General features: G+C 41.4%; 1 protein-coding gene across 5 annotated transcripts in view; it reads left to right on the top strand.

Annotated features, from left to right (window-relative positions):
- The window catches only part of SORBS1 (sorbin and SH3 domain containing 1), a 582,779-nt gene that overhangs the window by 338,600 nt on the left and 225,997 nt on the right, over positions 1-18,182 (top strand). For 4 of the 5 annotated variants that reach the window (XM_077454315.1, XM_077454323.1, XM_077454320.1 and 1 more), the window contains one exon: positions 4,043-4,123. The exons of the other annotated variant lie outside the window; for it this stretch is intronic. The gene's annotated coding sequence lies outside the window, so the exon portion shown is untranslated. The remainder of the gene's footprint in view (positions 1-4,042; positions 4,124-18,182) is intronic. 5 annotated transcript variants of the gene reach the window in all.

The raw sequence follows: 18,182 nt of genomic DNA, 5'->3' as shown, positions 1-18,182 counted from the left end.
TCACTCTCTCCACCACTGTACGAATGTGCACTTCTCCACTTACCACCACTGCACTGACAAGCACTTGTTCACTGGTCTCACTCTCTATCTTTGCACTGAAGCAAGCTTCTGTACTGAGACGCTGTATCAATGCACACTTCTCATTTAACAAATGTGTACAATTTTGCTACTAACTAAGCAAATGTGCCCACTTTCTGCACTACATTACCTGTTTGGCCGTAAATGATTTGATTAGCATCTCCTTCATTCGTGTAGAAATGTTTGAGTGTATTGTGAATAACACTAGCCCTAGAAGGCCATGTCATTTGTTGCAAATACAGACACACTTAGGTGCTTCTGCTTGTAAGACCCCTTTCAGGTGTCAGCGGTAAAGCGGAGCTATTTTCATCACCGCTTTTACCGTTGTTTTAGCTGCGCTATTCGGACCACCCCGCTAGCGGGCAAAAATGTGTTAAATGCGCCCGCAAAATGCCACAGCAGCTGCGATTTGCCGGCGATATAGCAGCGCTGCCCCATTGTTTTCAATGGGCAGGGGCTATTTAACAGCGGTGAGTTCACCACTCCTGCTGGCAGGACTTTTTTTATGCCCTGCCAGCGCACCGCTCCAGTGTGAAAGCCCTCTGGCTTTCACACTGGAGTGAATGGAGCCGCTCTTTCAGGGTGATTCGCAGGCACTATTTTTAACGCTATATCGTCTGCATAGCACCTTAGTGTGAAGGGGGTCTTAAAGTAGGTGCTAGGAATTGTGTTTTAAAGTCTAAAATGCCCCATTAGGGAGATTTTTCTCTACTTCTTGTTTAGACTTAAATCTTTTAAAGCAGGCTCCTGTCCTTGTCAGGTGTACAACATAGCTAGAGGGTATTCACATGAGATGACAGAAGAGAACAAAAACGTATTATTAGATTGGCCAGGAGGTCCAGTACGTCCCCACTCTATACAAAACAAAAATAAAACATTTGACTTTGGATAGAATTTAAACCTCAATTTATACTTTTCAGGCTTTTATGAAACCAATTTCAAGAGCACCTTTATGCCTGAGAGCCATTATAGAGACATGGGGCAAGATGGGCCTGGGATTCAAAAGTATAAAAACATACCTGTCGTTTGAAAAATGGGCTCTCCAGTTTCAGATTGTGTTCTGGAAGAGAGGGGATCTCCACTTGAATGACTCTTCTGATGGTAGGAACCACAATGCAGAACTGCTACAGGTCACATGACCTGGCGTTTCAGGGCATATGTTATGGAGCCATAGTATCAAGGGACCTGTGATCTCCAATTGAGGGGTATGTATTAACATTTTAGGACCCTCTATACTTCCTGTTTATTGGCTCTCATCTTGTAAAAGTTAAAGATGCGACTTTAGACTTGTTACATTAGCCTTTTCCCATATAAATTAGGATGTTTGGGTTTGCAAAGTTATTTGTGGTTCATCTATGTAATAAATAAGGCCAGTGAAATGTAAATACACATTATTGGAAATGACATAATTATACTGGGACATTAAAGCATTGTATTTGTCCAAGCTTCTAATTTTGTGTCAGCAGGATGCGCTGCTGTATTGCCAACAAATGCATTCCTTCATACAGCAGTTTCAATGGAATTTTATGCAGTGTCTGTTTTGGAATTGGTAAGCCTTGTAATGAAAAAAACGAGGAGTAATAATTGGCTTTATCTTGATTGATTCTTGTTTCTAGTTATCCATGATGCATTGATTTGCAACTATGATCCATGAATAGCCCCAATATATGGACCATGTGTTCAGTGAACATACTACTGTTGAAAGTATATAAACATTTAAGAGTATATTAAGACTTCCAAGAAAAGCAATTACTTTGTGACTGAATGGACTTAATTTATGAAGAAAATATGTATTGCTAAATCCCTAAAATGTTGTCATGATTCATAGCAAACTAGGATGCCTTTACATAAATAGGGTTCAATTTGGGAGTGGCTTCCAGGAATTCCACAATGGTGAAGAAGTAACAATATGTTGTAGTACAAGCTATTGTGAATGGGGGGCTTACAGAAAGGGATGGCTTTGTAAGGGAGGAGAGGATTGCTGCAAGATTTGATTCTGTAGCTTGAAGAGAAACTCTATTTTTATTGGGAAAAAAAACAAAAAACATTCCTCCCTGGGTGTTCAATGAACATTACAGGGATTTTAACAAACTTTAGGCAGATTCCCAGTTAGATTTTTTTTTTAAATAGTTTTCACCGTGTCCTTTGCATACTTAAACTGTATTGAAGGTCTGGTTCATTATAATCAGCTGGTGCACACTGTGTTCTAATGAAAAGCTTTTTGGCTCTTTAGAGGTATTTAAGCCTTGGGCAGTATTTTATTAAAACTGAAATTCCTTGTGCAAGGGGTGCCTAAATCTGGAATATCATAGACCAGCCTTCCTCGATAATCAGTGAGGCAATTGCACATGTAGGAATTTACATTTCTGAGGATGTTCTTGTTCTGTGCACCAGTAGTGTACAGAAGGCTTCCAGGTTGCTAGTGGCTGCAGATTGAAATGGGAAATTAATATTAAATTACAACATGACATTGTTTTTGCTATATATTTTTTCCCACAAAAGTGAAGTTACCCTTTAAATTGAATCTACCCCTTGGAGAAGAAAGCTTTTCATCCAAACTACTAAGCTAAAAGAAATGTCCCCTGGAAAGTCAACAGCCGTTTTGCCTTTACTAAATCAACCCCTTTGGGTCTGTTGCATGCTACTGATATTTTGTTTGCCTCAAACAGACTTTTCAGCTAAAATTCATCTTTCCCTTATGTCCTTCCTGTCATCTTCCTCATACAAAATCACCAAATAGATTAAAAGTTTATGAAACATAAGTACATTTTTTCCTATATATAGGTTAGGGACCACTTCCTGATTTTTTTTGTCTAGGCAAGGGTATGTATCAGTCACCCACAGCCTCCTAACTTATTCTCACTACATAACCCTTGAGGGTGTTTTCTATGTGCCCTTGCTTTGAGCCTGTGTTGATCTATGCAGATCAGTGCAACTCACCAGATATAAGGGGGTTATTTACGAAAGGCAAATCCACTTTGCACTACAAAAGTGCAGTCGCTGTAGATCTGAGGGAGGCAAGCAAGGAAAAATAAACAACAGCATTTTAGCTTGCACATGATTGAGATCTACAGCGACTGCACTTCCAAGTGCACTTGTAGTGCAAAGTGGATTTGCCTTTCATAAATAACCCCCATAGTGTCAATGAGTCCTAGGTACACACTAGAAGTTTTCATTCCTTCAAATTAGCAGGTTGAAGGGGGAAAAAACCATAGAGGTCGCGGCAAAAATTCTGGCTACCATTGCCAAGTAATCTGCATTCGATAATCAAAGGTTTTGCCCACTTTTATATCATTGTCTATTGTGTAACAACATGCAGAAAGTAAAAAAAAATATATATATATATATATATATATATATATATATATATATATATATATGTGTGTGTGTGTATGTATGTATATAAAGCCAGGGCTCTGTGCTTGCAGTACATTGAAACATTAATATAGACACTAACCTGGCTCAGTGGAAAGACATTACTTTGTTCAATTAGTGAATCGCTACATGCTGAATTGATCTTTTCTCAGTGATGGATATCCTTTAGGTTGAGTTTTTGTTTACAGTGAATATTAATAAGTGCTTGGCTAGCATGCGCTTATCCATACACAATCTGTATCTTTATATACTGTACAGCAAATACAGGATTGGGGTCATAGTATAAAGCTGCAGAATTGAACACAAATGTATTCTTTCAAAAGACCAACAGATGCCATAGATTTGACCAGCCTTTGAGACAACAAGGCAATTTTTCAGGATTGATAGAGTCTTTGTGTTCCCAAAGCACCCAATATGTATGTAATGACTTCTCTTTTAAAAGGTAGAAATTCTAGGAAACTTGGTTGTTGATGCAATATTTATCATGCATGCAATGTTTGTCTGACTCTACATTTATTTACAATAAAGCTTTTTTTGTCCAGTTTGGTATAGATATGAAAACAACAATTTTTTTCTTTTTTTTTTACAGCTTTTTGTAATGTTTGGATTTTGATAAAGCGCAGAAAAAGCAAGACATATTCATGCAACTTCAGTTCTGTTAAGAAACAAAGTGAGTATAGATTTTTCAGAATATCTAAAGTTGACCTGGCATCAGATGTTAGTTTTCATGTTAAGTGCATGCAAGCTAATTGGTGTCCCACTTCAACACGTACTGCTGTTTATCACCTCTAAAAGGAATCAAAGTACTACCCCTGGCAATGCCTTCATCAGGTGGGTTCTTTGAATTACTGGTGTCTATTTGGATTGGGCATCATCTAAATTTAGCATTAACTTCCCAGACTAAGATGCTGGAACTGAGAAACAATTTTGTGAATCTTGTTCAAAATATCTGACCCAAATCAGCCCACTGCTGTAGTCTCTCTTACCTTATAGTTTGCTAAAGAGGTGCAATGTTGTACTAAGAGGAGTGGAGACTGAGGGCCATCTTCCTTCCTGCTGCAGACTGAACTTTAGACAGAAGTCACTAGAAGTGACTTTTCCATGACAATATTATCAAAGTTTGATTTGCATAATGAAAGGTCGAGGTTTTTCAAAAACAATACTTCTCCCGTATATCGTGACCTATCAGGAATTGGGGATCGACCAATATAGTTTGTCGGTGCCAATACGATACCAATATTTCGGCCATCTCCCCTGCTAATAGCCGATATTATATGCCAATATTTTGTACATCTAAACATTTTTTTTTTTACACTGTCCTTTGAAATTTTGTAAACATTTTTTATCACTGTTATTGCTGTCACAAGGAATGTAAACAGTACCTCGTGACAGTAATAGGCATTGACAGGTACTCTTTATGGAGAGATCGAGGGTCCCTGGTCAAACCCTGCCTCTGCACTTGAAAGTATTCAAATGTCAAGATCTGCATTTTTGAATACTTTCTTTTTTAAAAACTGGCGCCTTTAAGATGGCAGTAATCCAGGAAGTGATATCATGGCATTGCTTTCTGGTTGCTAGATCTGAGACCCGAACAAAGCATCGGGATAGGAGAGCCCGGGGGGGGGGGGGGGGGGGCGGTTGTCCCTTGAAGCAATATCGATCAGTTTCTTGACCGATATTTCTAAAAAAAAAAAAAGAGAATGTCGGCCCCACCGATAATCGGTCGATCCCTATCAGGAATTTATTCATGTAGGTTTAAAAAGTTACTGAAATGTCCACTTGGAACAAAGCACGTTGAACCAATCAACGTTTTATTTCTAATTTTCTAATTCTCTTCTCCTAGTCTTTCTCTTTCAATAGAAGACACAGTATTATATAAAATTGGCAGAAGTTCTCATTCCCTGCAAAATTTGGAAGAGCTTTAACAAGTGCATGGTCTGCTTAGCAGATCAGGTGATCAAATCTGCTGCTTTTGCAGTTTTTAGGGCATGTATGGAGTATGTAAGAGTTTTGCCTCTTTACTTAATGTAATCATGTACATCATTAAAGTGCTTGTAAAGTCTATTTTAAAAAAAATAACAAACATGATAAACTTACCTGCTCTGTGCAATGGAGATTCACAGAAAAAGACGAACAAATTCCCTGATGCACACAAGCGAGGTGGACGAAGGAATCCTCCCTCTGTGCTATTATATTCTGACAGTGGGGACTCCTCCACTGTTATAATACACAGATTAGCGCTGCAGCTGATTGGCTGCAGATGCTGATCGAATGGAAGTTTTTCAACATCCCATTTGACAAAAGTTGATTCTTAGATCAACTTCTGTCAAGCAGGAATGGCCATTGATGGATCAACATGTGGTTGGTCCCTGCTGAACTGGACTCATTTCCATCCATCTATGACTAGCTTTAGTCAATGGCCTACAGTGAAGGTAGCAACCAGTAAGAAAATAAAAAAATTAGGACTCTCCATTGTGAGCAGTTAAGTTTTTATGGTTTCTACTGCCAAACTGGAAGACAGGACGTTTTATATAAAAAAGAAAGAAGTATATTAGAGTATTGTTGGTTGTCCAACATACATAGAGTTAGATCAGCCATTCTCAACCGCTACTAATAGTCACTATATCTATGGCTGATGGTGCATTTTCATGATGGGCAGTGGAAAGAATGTTCTATCCATTTGTGGTCAGTAAAAAATTACTAAAAAGATTATTGGTGCCACTGGTTGCTTATATGAGAGTCAGAAATTGCTTGAAGACCCTGTAGCAACCTGTAGAGTAGCCCTGGGGTTTCAAGGAATCATGGTTGAGAAAAACTGAAATAGTATAGGCAGGAAACTATTTATATTCTAGTTGTCCTCTGTGATTTTTTTCTGATTAGATTTTACTTAGCATTGCCTTTCCAGCAAGTTCAGAACAGCACATTATACCTTGTTAACGTAACTGAGAGTCTTATTTCTACTTCTCTGCCTCATCAGAGCCTTCCTCTAGTGGATATTTTAGTCATGTCAACATAGACATTAAAATATCTGTGAGATGATCTGGAGTCTTGGAGATCATGTGGCCAACTTCTTTACTACTGTGAAGGAGCTGCTTGTCTGCATGTCACCTGCCGAGCATGACGGTAGGGCGCTATGACATAAATAATATGTGCTTTTTATTTCCCTACTTATTATAGCAAGTGGGGTCATTTTATTGCGCATACACAAGTTATGCAGACAGAAGAATTTCTTTCCATATAATATACTGTAATGTTGATATTTTTCATTGACATGGAAGTGGTTTACTCAAAAGGGTAAACTATTTATTTTATTCATTTATATTTTGCCATATAGTTTTCAGTGCAGATGTTTGGCTTGTGAGTGTTGTATAGACAGTTTCAACATCCTAAACTGTTATTTTAATTTTTGGCTAGCCATGGATGGGCTGAGCCACCCACTCACATCCCATATTTCTTGTGGACTTGAGTGAACAGATCTTCCTGAGCACATGATGGGAGCTGGCCTAAGTAATGTTGATGCCTTGCAAACGTACCTTTGCAATCTGTCTAATAAGAAATAATTGGAGTGATCGTGGGCATGATGGAGCTAGCCTTGTTGGATTCCTATGTGTATCTATAACCTTGGAGGGATTGATACCCAATGTGTTTATATTATTTGTGCATACTAGTTATTATTATTATTATTCAGGATTTATATAGCGCCAACAGTTTGCGCAGTGCTTTACAATATGAGGGCAGACAGTACACTTACAATACAAATCAATACAGGAGGGATAAGAGGGCCCTGCTCGTTAGAGCTTACAATCTAGAAGTTATAAACCAGAATACAGTTCATGGTACATCATTATATTGTATGTATTGTGAGCCTTGTTAAAGTGCATAAGTGAATACTGTATATTGCATCTATATAGGGTGACAATATTTAAAGTGCATATAGTGATTTAAGTGCAGTAAAGTCCTTGTTAGTGCAAATAGTTGCAAAAAAATGCTGCTGTGCTCCATGTGTCCAACGATGTCAATACATCCACCTGCTTGGGGTGATGTAAAAATCCAAACTCACCAGATTTGTTGGACTCCTGTGCTTTCTAGCAAAAAGAGTCTTCTGTGCCTTTAGGTCATTTACTGGGGACCAAACCCAATGCATTATCCTCTGTGGTGGATATCATTCAATTCTGGCTCCAGAACTCCCAGGGTGAGCAGTGTGCAGCATATAATAAATGGGGTGGGGAAAAAAAGCTGCTTTTGATACTGTTGCACCCCTATGACGAAACGCATTAAGGTGATACTCTCAAACGTCACTTTCGGCCAGGAGAGTAGAACGCCCACCACAAGCTGCATGGACACCACGTCTCCACAATAGTAGGGCCGATGACTTTTCAGTGATGCCATATCTGTCATCAGACATTTTTTCATCTATTTGTAAACTGTTTTTATAATAAACCTGAGGATATTACTCTGAGTTTTTTTTCCCTATTTTCCCCTTATTTATTATATGCTGCACACTGCACACCCTGGGAGAATTTTAGGATATCCACTACAGAGGAGGTATGGACGACAACAGAGGATAACACAATAGGTTTGGTTCCCAGTAAATGAACTAAAGGCACAGAAGACTCTTTTTGCTAGGCGAAAGAGTCCAAACACATCTGGTGAGTTTGGATTTTTACACCACCCCAAGCAGGTGGATGTATTGACACCATTGGACACACTGAGTACAACAGCATTTTTTTGCAATTATTTGCACTAACAAGGACTTTACTGCACTTCATAGTTTCATAGTTTCATAGTTAGTTAGGTTGAATAAAGACACCAGTCCATCCAGTTCAACCTGAGTGAGTGTCTACAATGGTCCCTTTCCCTGTACATTACTACACCCACATCGGTCCCTATCCTCAAGGAGTCCGCACAATCCACAATCCAAGGTCCGCATTCATATACTAGGGCCAATTTTGGACAGAAGCCAATTAACCTACCTGCATGTCTTTGGATTGTGGGAGGAAACCGGAGTACCCGGAGGAAACCCACGCAGGCACAGGGAGAACATGCAAACTCCAGGCAGGTAGTGTCATGGTTGGGATTTGAACCAGTGACCTTCTTACTGCTAGGTGAGAGTGCTAACCACTACACCACTGTGCCGCCCACTTAAATCACTATATGCATTTTAAATATTGTCACGCTATATAGATGTAATATACAGTATTCACTTTAACAAGGGTCATTTTAGATATTATGTATCATGAACTGTATTTTACATTGGGTACCAATCCATCCAAGGTTATAGCTACACATAGGAATCCAACAAGGGTATAGCCTAAAGAGAAACAGAGGAGAAAGCTCTGTGTATCTACCATTCAAATCATTGCCCCATCAGTGGGGACAACTTTGGACAGCAGCAGCCCAACCATACTGATACACATCACCAAGGCACGAGTGTTATTCTACATCTGAGATGGAGAAAGGTTTGCATTGGTTATGGCAAGTGGACAGAGCTCTGATTCCATCCATGATATTAAAGCGGAACTACACTGCATCTGAGCACCACCAACCAAAAACACTAAGCAAACTCCCCCTATCCATCCATGTCTCCATGCTTTATATTGCTGAGAAGTCATTTTGAAAGACACCCCCCCTAGAATGTATGGTTGTGGCTATATTTAGTAAGGGCAGATGTTTCATGTAGCATTTAATTCCTGAAAATCATCTTCCCTTAGCTCAGGCACGCAGACAGGAGGATACGATTAGCTGAGAAAACCCCTCCTCACCTCCAGAAGACTCCTAAGATGTATGACATAATTTGCCTAGGCCAAAAATAGGGAAGAAATTGAAGAAATGTAAAAAAAAAAAAAAAAAAATTTAAAACAAGTAAATATTGATATACTATCTTAGCTATTTACTAATGCTTAAGGTATAAGGATTAAAAATAGTCAATGTTAATTAACCTCCCTGGCGGTAATCCCGAGTCTGGCTCGGGTTGGGATATTACTATCACAAACGGTAACCCCAAGCCAGACTCGGGATCGCATCGCTGGATACAGGGAGGACATGGAGAAGTTACTTACCTTGTCCCCTGGATCCAGCGATGTCCTCCGCGCTGTGTGCTCGAGCTGTCCTCCGCTCGATTCACACAGTGCAGAATGCCGCCGAGCTCCTTTCCCTGCGACATTAGGGCGCACGGGAGCGGAGATCGGTGCCAAATTCAAAAAAGTAAAAGTACACAAAACACACCAGTACTGTAATCTTACAGATTACAGTACTGTATACAAAAATACAAGCCCCCTTTGTCCCTAGTGGTCTGTGCAGTGCCCTGCATGCACTTTTATATTATAAATACTGTTTTTTTCTGCCTGGAATTTGCATATTGTCCATAGCAACCAGAAAGTGTCCCTTTTTCAGTGTTTTAGGATTTGATTACATTATTGAATAATTTTTATTATTATTTATTATATTATAAACTTTATCATACCCGGGATGTCTGCTAGACTCTGGTTTGAACAGATTTAAGAGAGTTATTCCTAAGAATTACAGGACAATATAATACAATTTATAAATTCTGCATCTTCAAGCATTACTTTCAGCAATCAGACATGCCTGACACCAACCCTGTGGCGCAAAGGCAATACTTGGAGGGATGAAAAAAAATCTGAAATAGTGAGGCACTTTCATGCTCTCCTTACAGTGACAAATATGGTGAATAAAGTGACATATGCAGAAATATATACAAAATAAACTCCTTAGTAATTACACTCTGTGACACCCTATGCATCAAAAATAAAATGTATAAATATATTTAGCCAATAGTATCAGTGTGTGTGTGTGTGTGTGTGTGTGTGTGTGTGTATGTATATATATATGTCAAATGTATTGGGACACCTGCCTTTACACGCACATGAACTTTTAAAGTGGTTGTAAACCCTTACAAACCACTTTGACCTACAGGTAAGCCTAGATTAAGGCTTACCTGTAGGTCCAAGAAATCTCTCCTAAACCTATACGGTTTAGGAGATATTTGCCCGAAGACAGGCGCCGTAGACAGCGGCGCGCAGGCGCACCGAGCGCGGCATTTCCAACAACGGAGCTGTCACGCGTGTCGGCTCCCGTACGCATGCGCGGGAGTGACGTCATCGCGGCTCCACCAAATGACAGCGGCGGAGCTGCGAGACCCCACCGAAAAGATGGATGCGCCGGACTACAGGGGACAGCGGTGACATCGCTGGCTCGTGTGTCAGGTAAGTGACACATAATGGGCTACTATGCGATGCATAGTAGTCCATTATGCTTTGCCTTTGCAGGGAATGAAAGAGGAAGTAAACCCATCAGGGTTTACTTCCTCTTTAATGGCATCCCAGTCTTAGTCCGTAGGGTTTAATATTGCGTTGGCCTACCCTTTGCAGCTATAGCAGCTTCAACTCTTCTAGGAAGGCTGCCCACAAGGTTTAGGAGTGTGTCTACGGGAATATTTGTCCATTCTTCCAGAAGCGCAGTTTGTGAGGCCAGGACTCTGTGCAGGCCAGTCAAGTTCCTCCACCCCAAACTCGCTCATCCATGTCTTTGTGAACCGTGCTTTGCGCACTGGTGCGCAGTCATATTGGAACAGGAAGGGCCAACCACAAACTGTTCCCACAATGTTGGGAGAATGAAACTGTGCAGTATATCTTGGTATGCTGATGCCTTAAAATTTCCCTTCACTGAAACTAAGGGGCCAAGCCCAACCCCAGAAAAAGAACCCCACACTATAATACCCCCTCCACCAAATGATTTGGACCAGGGCACAAAGTAAGGTCTAAAAAGACATGGCTGAGTGAGTTTGGAGTGGAGAAAATTGACTGGCCTGCACAGAGTTCTGATTTCAGCACAGTGGAACAATTTTGTGATGAATTAGCGTGAAGGTTTGAGAGAGAGCCTTTGAGAAAGCTAATCTGAGCGCAACACATCAGCTGGGCGGGGACATCATCACGCTGGGCGGGGTTTGAACACCGTCATTGAGGAATCTAATCTGTCTGTGTTTTTATGACATGTCTGTGAAATCTTGGAAACATGTGGGTACAATCTGAGTTAAAAAAATAAATTACTTAACAGTTTGCACTATTTACTTCTCTCTGCTTTCTTTTTTGGCCTATCTATTTCTGGGAGACTGTTTGTTGTTGAGTCTCCCAGACCATCACCCTGAGCGTATGGAGAGGAGTGGGAGTCTATATATGTAAAGAAAGTGCTATTGACCCTTTTTTACTAGTGGGGTCCTCATTACTCAGTGACAAAACACCCAGAAGGTGTGGTGAAGGGCAGTTGGGTGTTGACCAATGTGGAAGAAATGACACATTATTTGTGGCAAGAACTGCAAAATCATCCACTGATTGCACAAAGATTGAATGGTGTGGGACACTTTATGTTTGGACTACACATTTCTCATATAAGTGTGTGTATATACAGTATCTCACAAAAGTGAGTACACCCCTCACATTTTTGTAAATATTTTATTCTATCTTTTCATGTGACAACACTGAAGAAATAACACTTTGTTACAATGTAAAGTAGTGAGTGTACAGCTTGTATAACAGTGTAAATTTGCTGTCCCCTCAAAATAACTCGACACACAGCCATTAATGTCTAAACCGCTGGCAACAAAAGTCAGTACACCCCTAAATGAAAATGTTCAAATTGGGCCCAAAGTGTCAATATTTTGTGTGGCCACCATTATTTTCCAGCACTGCCTTAACACTATTGGGCATGGAGTTCTCCAGAGCTTCACAGGTTGCCCCTGGAGTCCTCTTGCACTCCTCCATGATCCCCACTGAGCAGGTGGACGGCAGGTCTATCTCTGCTCACTGTGCAGAGTGGAGTCCCACTCTCTTCTATGGGCAAAACAGACCACCTGTCCATTTTCATCTGATCACATCCGATCCACCAGACGGATGGAAAATAGGACCACCATCCGTCTGGATTTTGCGGACCGGTTCGGATAGCAGCGGGTGTCAGCTAACCTGTCACCGGTGACATCATCCACTCCATAGGGGTGAATGGAAGGCCTGAAAAACTGACAGCTGGACCTGATCGGACAGCCCATGTGAAAGGGCCCTAAGGGGTTCACACCAGACATTAATGTTTTGGAGACCTGACTCCTTTTGCCTCTTCCTGACACTAATTGGATTATATGCCTTGTATTTTCCCCTCACTCCACATGTTCATATATAAATTATGTATAAAAACATGTTTCAGAAAACATGATTTATAGGATTCTTAATTAAACGCTCATATGGTGTGTATACTGTTACTCTATTACTATATATAAATATACACTGTATATGTGGGCGTAAGGAATCAAACCCCCATGTTCTGATAAGCAGCACGCAATTTGTTCATATATATTATTTCCTATTTGTCTTGCTTGGTGTGCAAGGAACAACTTTATTAATTTTGCAATGATAACTACATAATACCTAAATATACTTATCCTTTAACACTGTGCACAGAGATTCTTTAACAGACTGCAAAAAACAGTATATGTATAATTCATTTTATTTAAATAAAAGGTAGCAATCCCTTTACTACATGTGCCAAATCTTAACTTTAGACAAGTCTTTCTGGTCACTGTACTGTGTTTGCACTGTCATAAGGGTCATGATAAATGTGCAGGTTGTTTCTAATGTCCTTGTGTGTTTTTATATGTTTAGTTACATCAGAGACCCAACTACAGGAACACACACACACACACACACACACACACTGTAGCAAAGTAAATATGCACTCACACCCAAAAGAAAATAAACAGACACGTTCACATACCACACACACAAATGAAAGAAAAATAAATAAACAGAAAGAGAAACAGTCAATTCTAATCCATTTATTTTCTTTGCCTTTTGCTAGCCTTTTGCTTTTCATTTCAAATTATTTATACTTGCTTATATTTCTGTATTAGATAGACAGTGTATAATCATTAATCAGTAAAGATATAAAGGTTGCTACCAGTGGTGTCTTGTATAATTAAACCCTGTACCTCCATCACCAAAGCCAGGCAGACTGGATGACAACAGCCTTCATCCCTGGAAAACAAATCTCAGCATCAATGCTAACCCCAAGCCCTCCACCCCTCCAGCCAAAAAAGATGTTTTGAGACCTCCTGGGGTCCTTGGCATACTTTAAAAGGAGCCTCCTTGCCCTACCCCTTCCCACACCCCTAGAAAATTCTTTTATGTCTGAGACCAGCATTTTGTGTAGGGAGATATGGAATTGTAACTCTTTTATTTTCATTAATAGTGCAAGAGAAAAAGACCATTCTTTACGTCTTTGGAAAAATAAATATTGGGGGGGATTTCCATGATTGCTGGAGATCATTGAGTGGGCCTGACTGTGACCACCCACGGCATGTGTGCTGGGTTTTTTTTGTGTTTTTTTTTATTTTTATTTTAGACAGAATTTCCTTAAAGGACCGGTGACCCTAAAGTGACTTTTTAAAAGTACCAGGTATATATGTATGTATGTATATATATTATGTAACCTGGGGGAAAAGTAGCAGGTACAAAACCTTCCTGGGATAAGCAGGCCTTCAGGCACAGATACCAGATCCAGTGAGGTAGTGACAAACAGTGCTGTTTATTTGTGTTATATACAAGTTTATATACAGGTGCTGTACAGTGTTCCAGAAACAAATGAGAACAAAGATCGCAAAACAAAAATCCTAGCCGTGTCCCGGCTCTAACTACACAATATGCAGGCCCTAACTACTACCGCTTGTCAGTTTCTGCATAAATTGCTTAACAGCTTTTACCAACCTTTTTTGGCTCTCAGATCAGCATGGTCTGTGTTTCCCAGGCAGAGAGAAAAGGCTGTCTGCTCAGGTGAGCTTAAATTAGCCTGGGGAAGAGGACCAAGACCCAAACTGGATCATGGCTCAGAGACTTCTGAATGTGTACGAGAGGAGCCTGGGAGACGTATAAACCCCGAACAGGACTTTTCCTGGCTCTCTCTGGGACGCTCTGCTACCTATCCTCCCCCCTTGTTTCAACCCCAGGGTTGGAACACCTGTGGCCCAACAGGAGTGAACACGGGACAGGGCATCTACATTCCCCGTCTCAACACATGGCCTGTATTTTACAGTGAAGGAGTAATCCTGTAGAGCCAAAAACCACCGGTTCACCCTTCTATTAGTCTCCTTCTTTTGGGCCATCCATTTCAGGAGAGCATGGTCAGTTATTAACTCAAATTGGCGCCCTAACAAATAGTACCTGAGCGTGTCCACGGCCCACTTTATGGCTAAACATTTCTTTTCATTGACTGCATACTTTTTCTCATGGTCATTGAGCTTTCTGCTTAGGTACACCAGCGGGTGTTCTTCCCCATTGTGTACCTGTGATAGTACTGCCCCGATACCAACATCAGACGCATCCATTTGAACCAAAAAATCTTTGGAGAAATCGTACAGTACTGGCTGTGCACAAAGAGCCTTCTTCAGGACTTGGAAAGACTCCTCTGCTACTGAGGACCATTTCACCATTAGAGTCTTTCCCTTTCATAAGGTCTGTCAGAGGGGCAGCTATAGTTGCAAAATTTGGAATAAATCTTCTATAATACCCTGCAATGCCAAGAAAGGCCCTGACCTGCTTCTTGTTTGCAGGATGTGGCCACTCCTGGATGGCTTCTATTTTACTCACTTGAGGTTTTATGACACCACGACCAATAGTGTAGCCCAAATAGCCCAAATACTTGGCCTTCTCTAGACCAATGGCAAATTTTTTTGGATTTGCTGTAAAACCTTCTTTGAAGAGCGAATCAAGGACGGCCTGGACACGGGGCAAGTGAGACTCCCATTTAGTGCTATGTGCCACTATGTCATCTAAATAGGCTGCTGCATATTGTCAGTGGGGTCTTAGGGTCCTGTCTGCGGCCCTCTGATGTTGTTGGGGCATTTGCAACCCAAAAGGCATTTTTTTTATATTGAAATTAACCCTCCAGGGTCACAGTCACGGGTATTTGCCAATACCCTTTTGTCAAGTCCAAAGTGGTAAGATAGCGAGCCTTACCAAGTCGGTCTATAAGTTTGTCTACTCTGGGCAATGGGTATGTGTCAAACTTCGTCACTGCATTAAGCTTCCTGAAGTCATTACAGAACCTCCAAGTGCCATCTGGTTTTTGGACTAACACAATCGGGCTAGACCAGTCACTATTTGTTTCCTCAATAACATCTAGCTCCACATTCTTTTAACTTCATTGCTGATGTCCTTTCTCCTCGCTTCAGGAATTTGGTACGGTTTGAGCTTGACACGTTCCCCAGCTTCAGTAACAATATCATGCTGAACTGCTGAAGTCATGGCAGCTAACTCTGAAAATTTCTCTCTATTCCTTATCAGGAACTCTCTAGATTCCTGTTTTTGGGAATATGACAGGGTTTCTGGAATCGTGACCTCAGTGATCAGAGGGAACTCGGTACCCTTAGGCCTTACTGGGAGGGACCTCACAGTTAATGCCAGTCTATCCTTCCAGGGCTTTAACAGGTTTATATGGTAAACCTGTTCGGGCTTCCTTTTTCCTGGTTGATATACCTTGTAGTTGACTTCCCCAACCCTTTCAATTACTTCAAAGGGACCCTGCCACTTAGCCAGGAACTTTTTCTCAATAGTGGGAACTAACACCAGGGCCCTGTTACCAGGTTAGAAAACACAGAGTTGGGCCCTCCTGTTGTATATTCTCTGTTGGGCTGCCTGGGCCTCCAGTAAGTGTTTTTTTACCATCGGCATGATTGCTGCAATCCTCTCCTGCATTTGAGCGATATGCTCAATTACACTTTTATGGGGTGTCTGCTCCCCCTCCCAAGTTTCTTTGGCTATGTCTAAGAGTCCCAGAGGGTGTCTCCCATAAAGCAACTCTCCTGGTACTGTTAGACCTCAGTGCAGCGTTTGATACAGTAGACCACAATACGCTACTCATCCGCCTCACAGAAGTTGCAGGAGTCAAAGGCTCAGATCTTCAATGGTTCGCTTCCTTCCTAGGAAATCGTTCACAGACAGTAAAACTAGGAGAATTCACCTCTGAATGCCGGGCAGTCGCTTGCGGAGTCCCTCAAGGATCGCCCCTGTTGCCAGTCCTCTTCAACATATACATCCGCCCACTCCTCCAAATCATCAGATTTTCAGACCTCTGCTTCCACTCGTACGCTGACGACACGCAACTTTACCTCCGTATCAACGGACAAAGAGACCATCAACAACAACTAGAAAATTGCCTCAGTTTAATAGAAGACTGGATGACCACTAACTCCCTCAAACAACAAATCAAAAACAGAGCTTCTTATCCTACACGCAAACCATAATTCCCGAACCAAGACCTCCTGGACACCACCCACCATCTTTGGGCAGACCATCTCCCCAAAGACCAAGGCCAAGAGTCTCGGGTCATCTTTGACTCACAAATGTCAATGGATGCACAAATAGGAGCAGTAGTCAGTGGTTCTCACCATCTGCTACGCAGACTCATCCCTTTTATCCCAAAAAATGACAAAGCAGTGGTAGTTGGAACAGTCATTAATTCACGACTTGACTACACAAACTCCCTTTACATAGGATTACCCCAATATCAAGTTGCGCAATTACAACTTATCCAAAACACGGCAGCAAGGCTGATAACAGGAAAAAAAACATGGGAATCAATCTCCCCTTCCCTAAGGAACCTACATTGGCTAACCATAAAGAATCGGATCACTTTCAAGACCCTCTGCCTCACCCACAAATGCGTGCATAGAGACGCTCCTCACTACCTAATTGAGAAAATAAAACACTACACACCAAACTGCAGTCTTCGATCATCTAACAAAAACCTCCTCCTCGTTCCCAAATCCCGGTACAAATCAAAGGGGGAACAGAGATTTGCTGACCAAGGACCACAGCTATGGAACGCTCTACCAACCAACATCCGCCTGTAAGAAAACCACCAGGCCTTTAGGAAAAAACTCAAGACCTTCCTCTTCTAGAAGATGGACAACTAAGCTCTTCGCAGTGCCTTGAGGCGATTCAGTTCGCATTGTGCGCTATACAAATAATTCACTCACTCAAATGGAGAGTACCCCGTAGAGGACTGGGGAACCTCCCTGATGCCAATCAAGTATGGTATCAGGAAGTCCCAGTTTTTCCCATCCTTGTCAACAGCCTTTTTTAACATGCTCTTTAATGTCTTATTGAAGCGTTCCACCAAGCCATCCGTTTGAGGATGATACACTGAGGTTCGCAACTGCGTCACCTTAACTTGCACAGCTCCCTAGTTATTTGTGACATAAATGGGGTGCCCTGGTCTGTAAGGACTTCTTTAGGGGTGCCAACCCGACTGAATACCATAAACAGCTCTTTGGCAATGTTTTTAGCAGACACGGTGCGTAAGGGAACTGCTTCGGGGTAACGGGTAGCATAATCCATGATTATGAGGATATGCTGATGACCCCGGGCAGACTTGGGGAGTGGACCCACCAGGTCCATGGCAATCCTCTCAAAGGGCACTTCAATAATAGGCAAGGGCACTAAAGGACTTCGGAAGTGGGGTAGTGGGGCTGACATCTGACACACAGGACAGGATTGACAATAATTCTCAATATCTTTCTGTATCCCGGGCCAGTAAAACTTGCGCAACACCCTTTCAGTTGTTTTTTCAACCCCTAAATGGCCTCCTAGTAAGTGCCCATGGGCAAATTCCAACACCACCCGTCTGTATGGCTTAGGGACCACCGATTGTTCAACCACTTCATCATT

The sequence above is a fragment of the Lithobates pipiens genome, unplaced genomic scaffold (genome assembly GCF_037356315.1).
Source record: "Lithobates pipiens isolate NorthernLeopardFrog02 unplaced genomic scaffold, aLitPip1_a1.2 Scaffold_25, whole genome shotgun sequence".
NCBI lineage: Eukaryota > Metazoa > Chordata > Amphibia > Anura > Ranidae > Lithobates > Lithobates pipiens.
The sequence above is the reverse complement of the archived record's forward strand: the minus strand, read 5'-3'. Positions and strand labels throughout refer to the sequence as shown.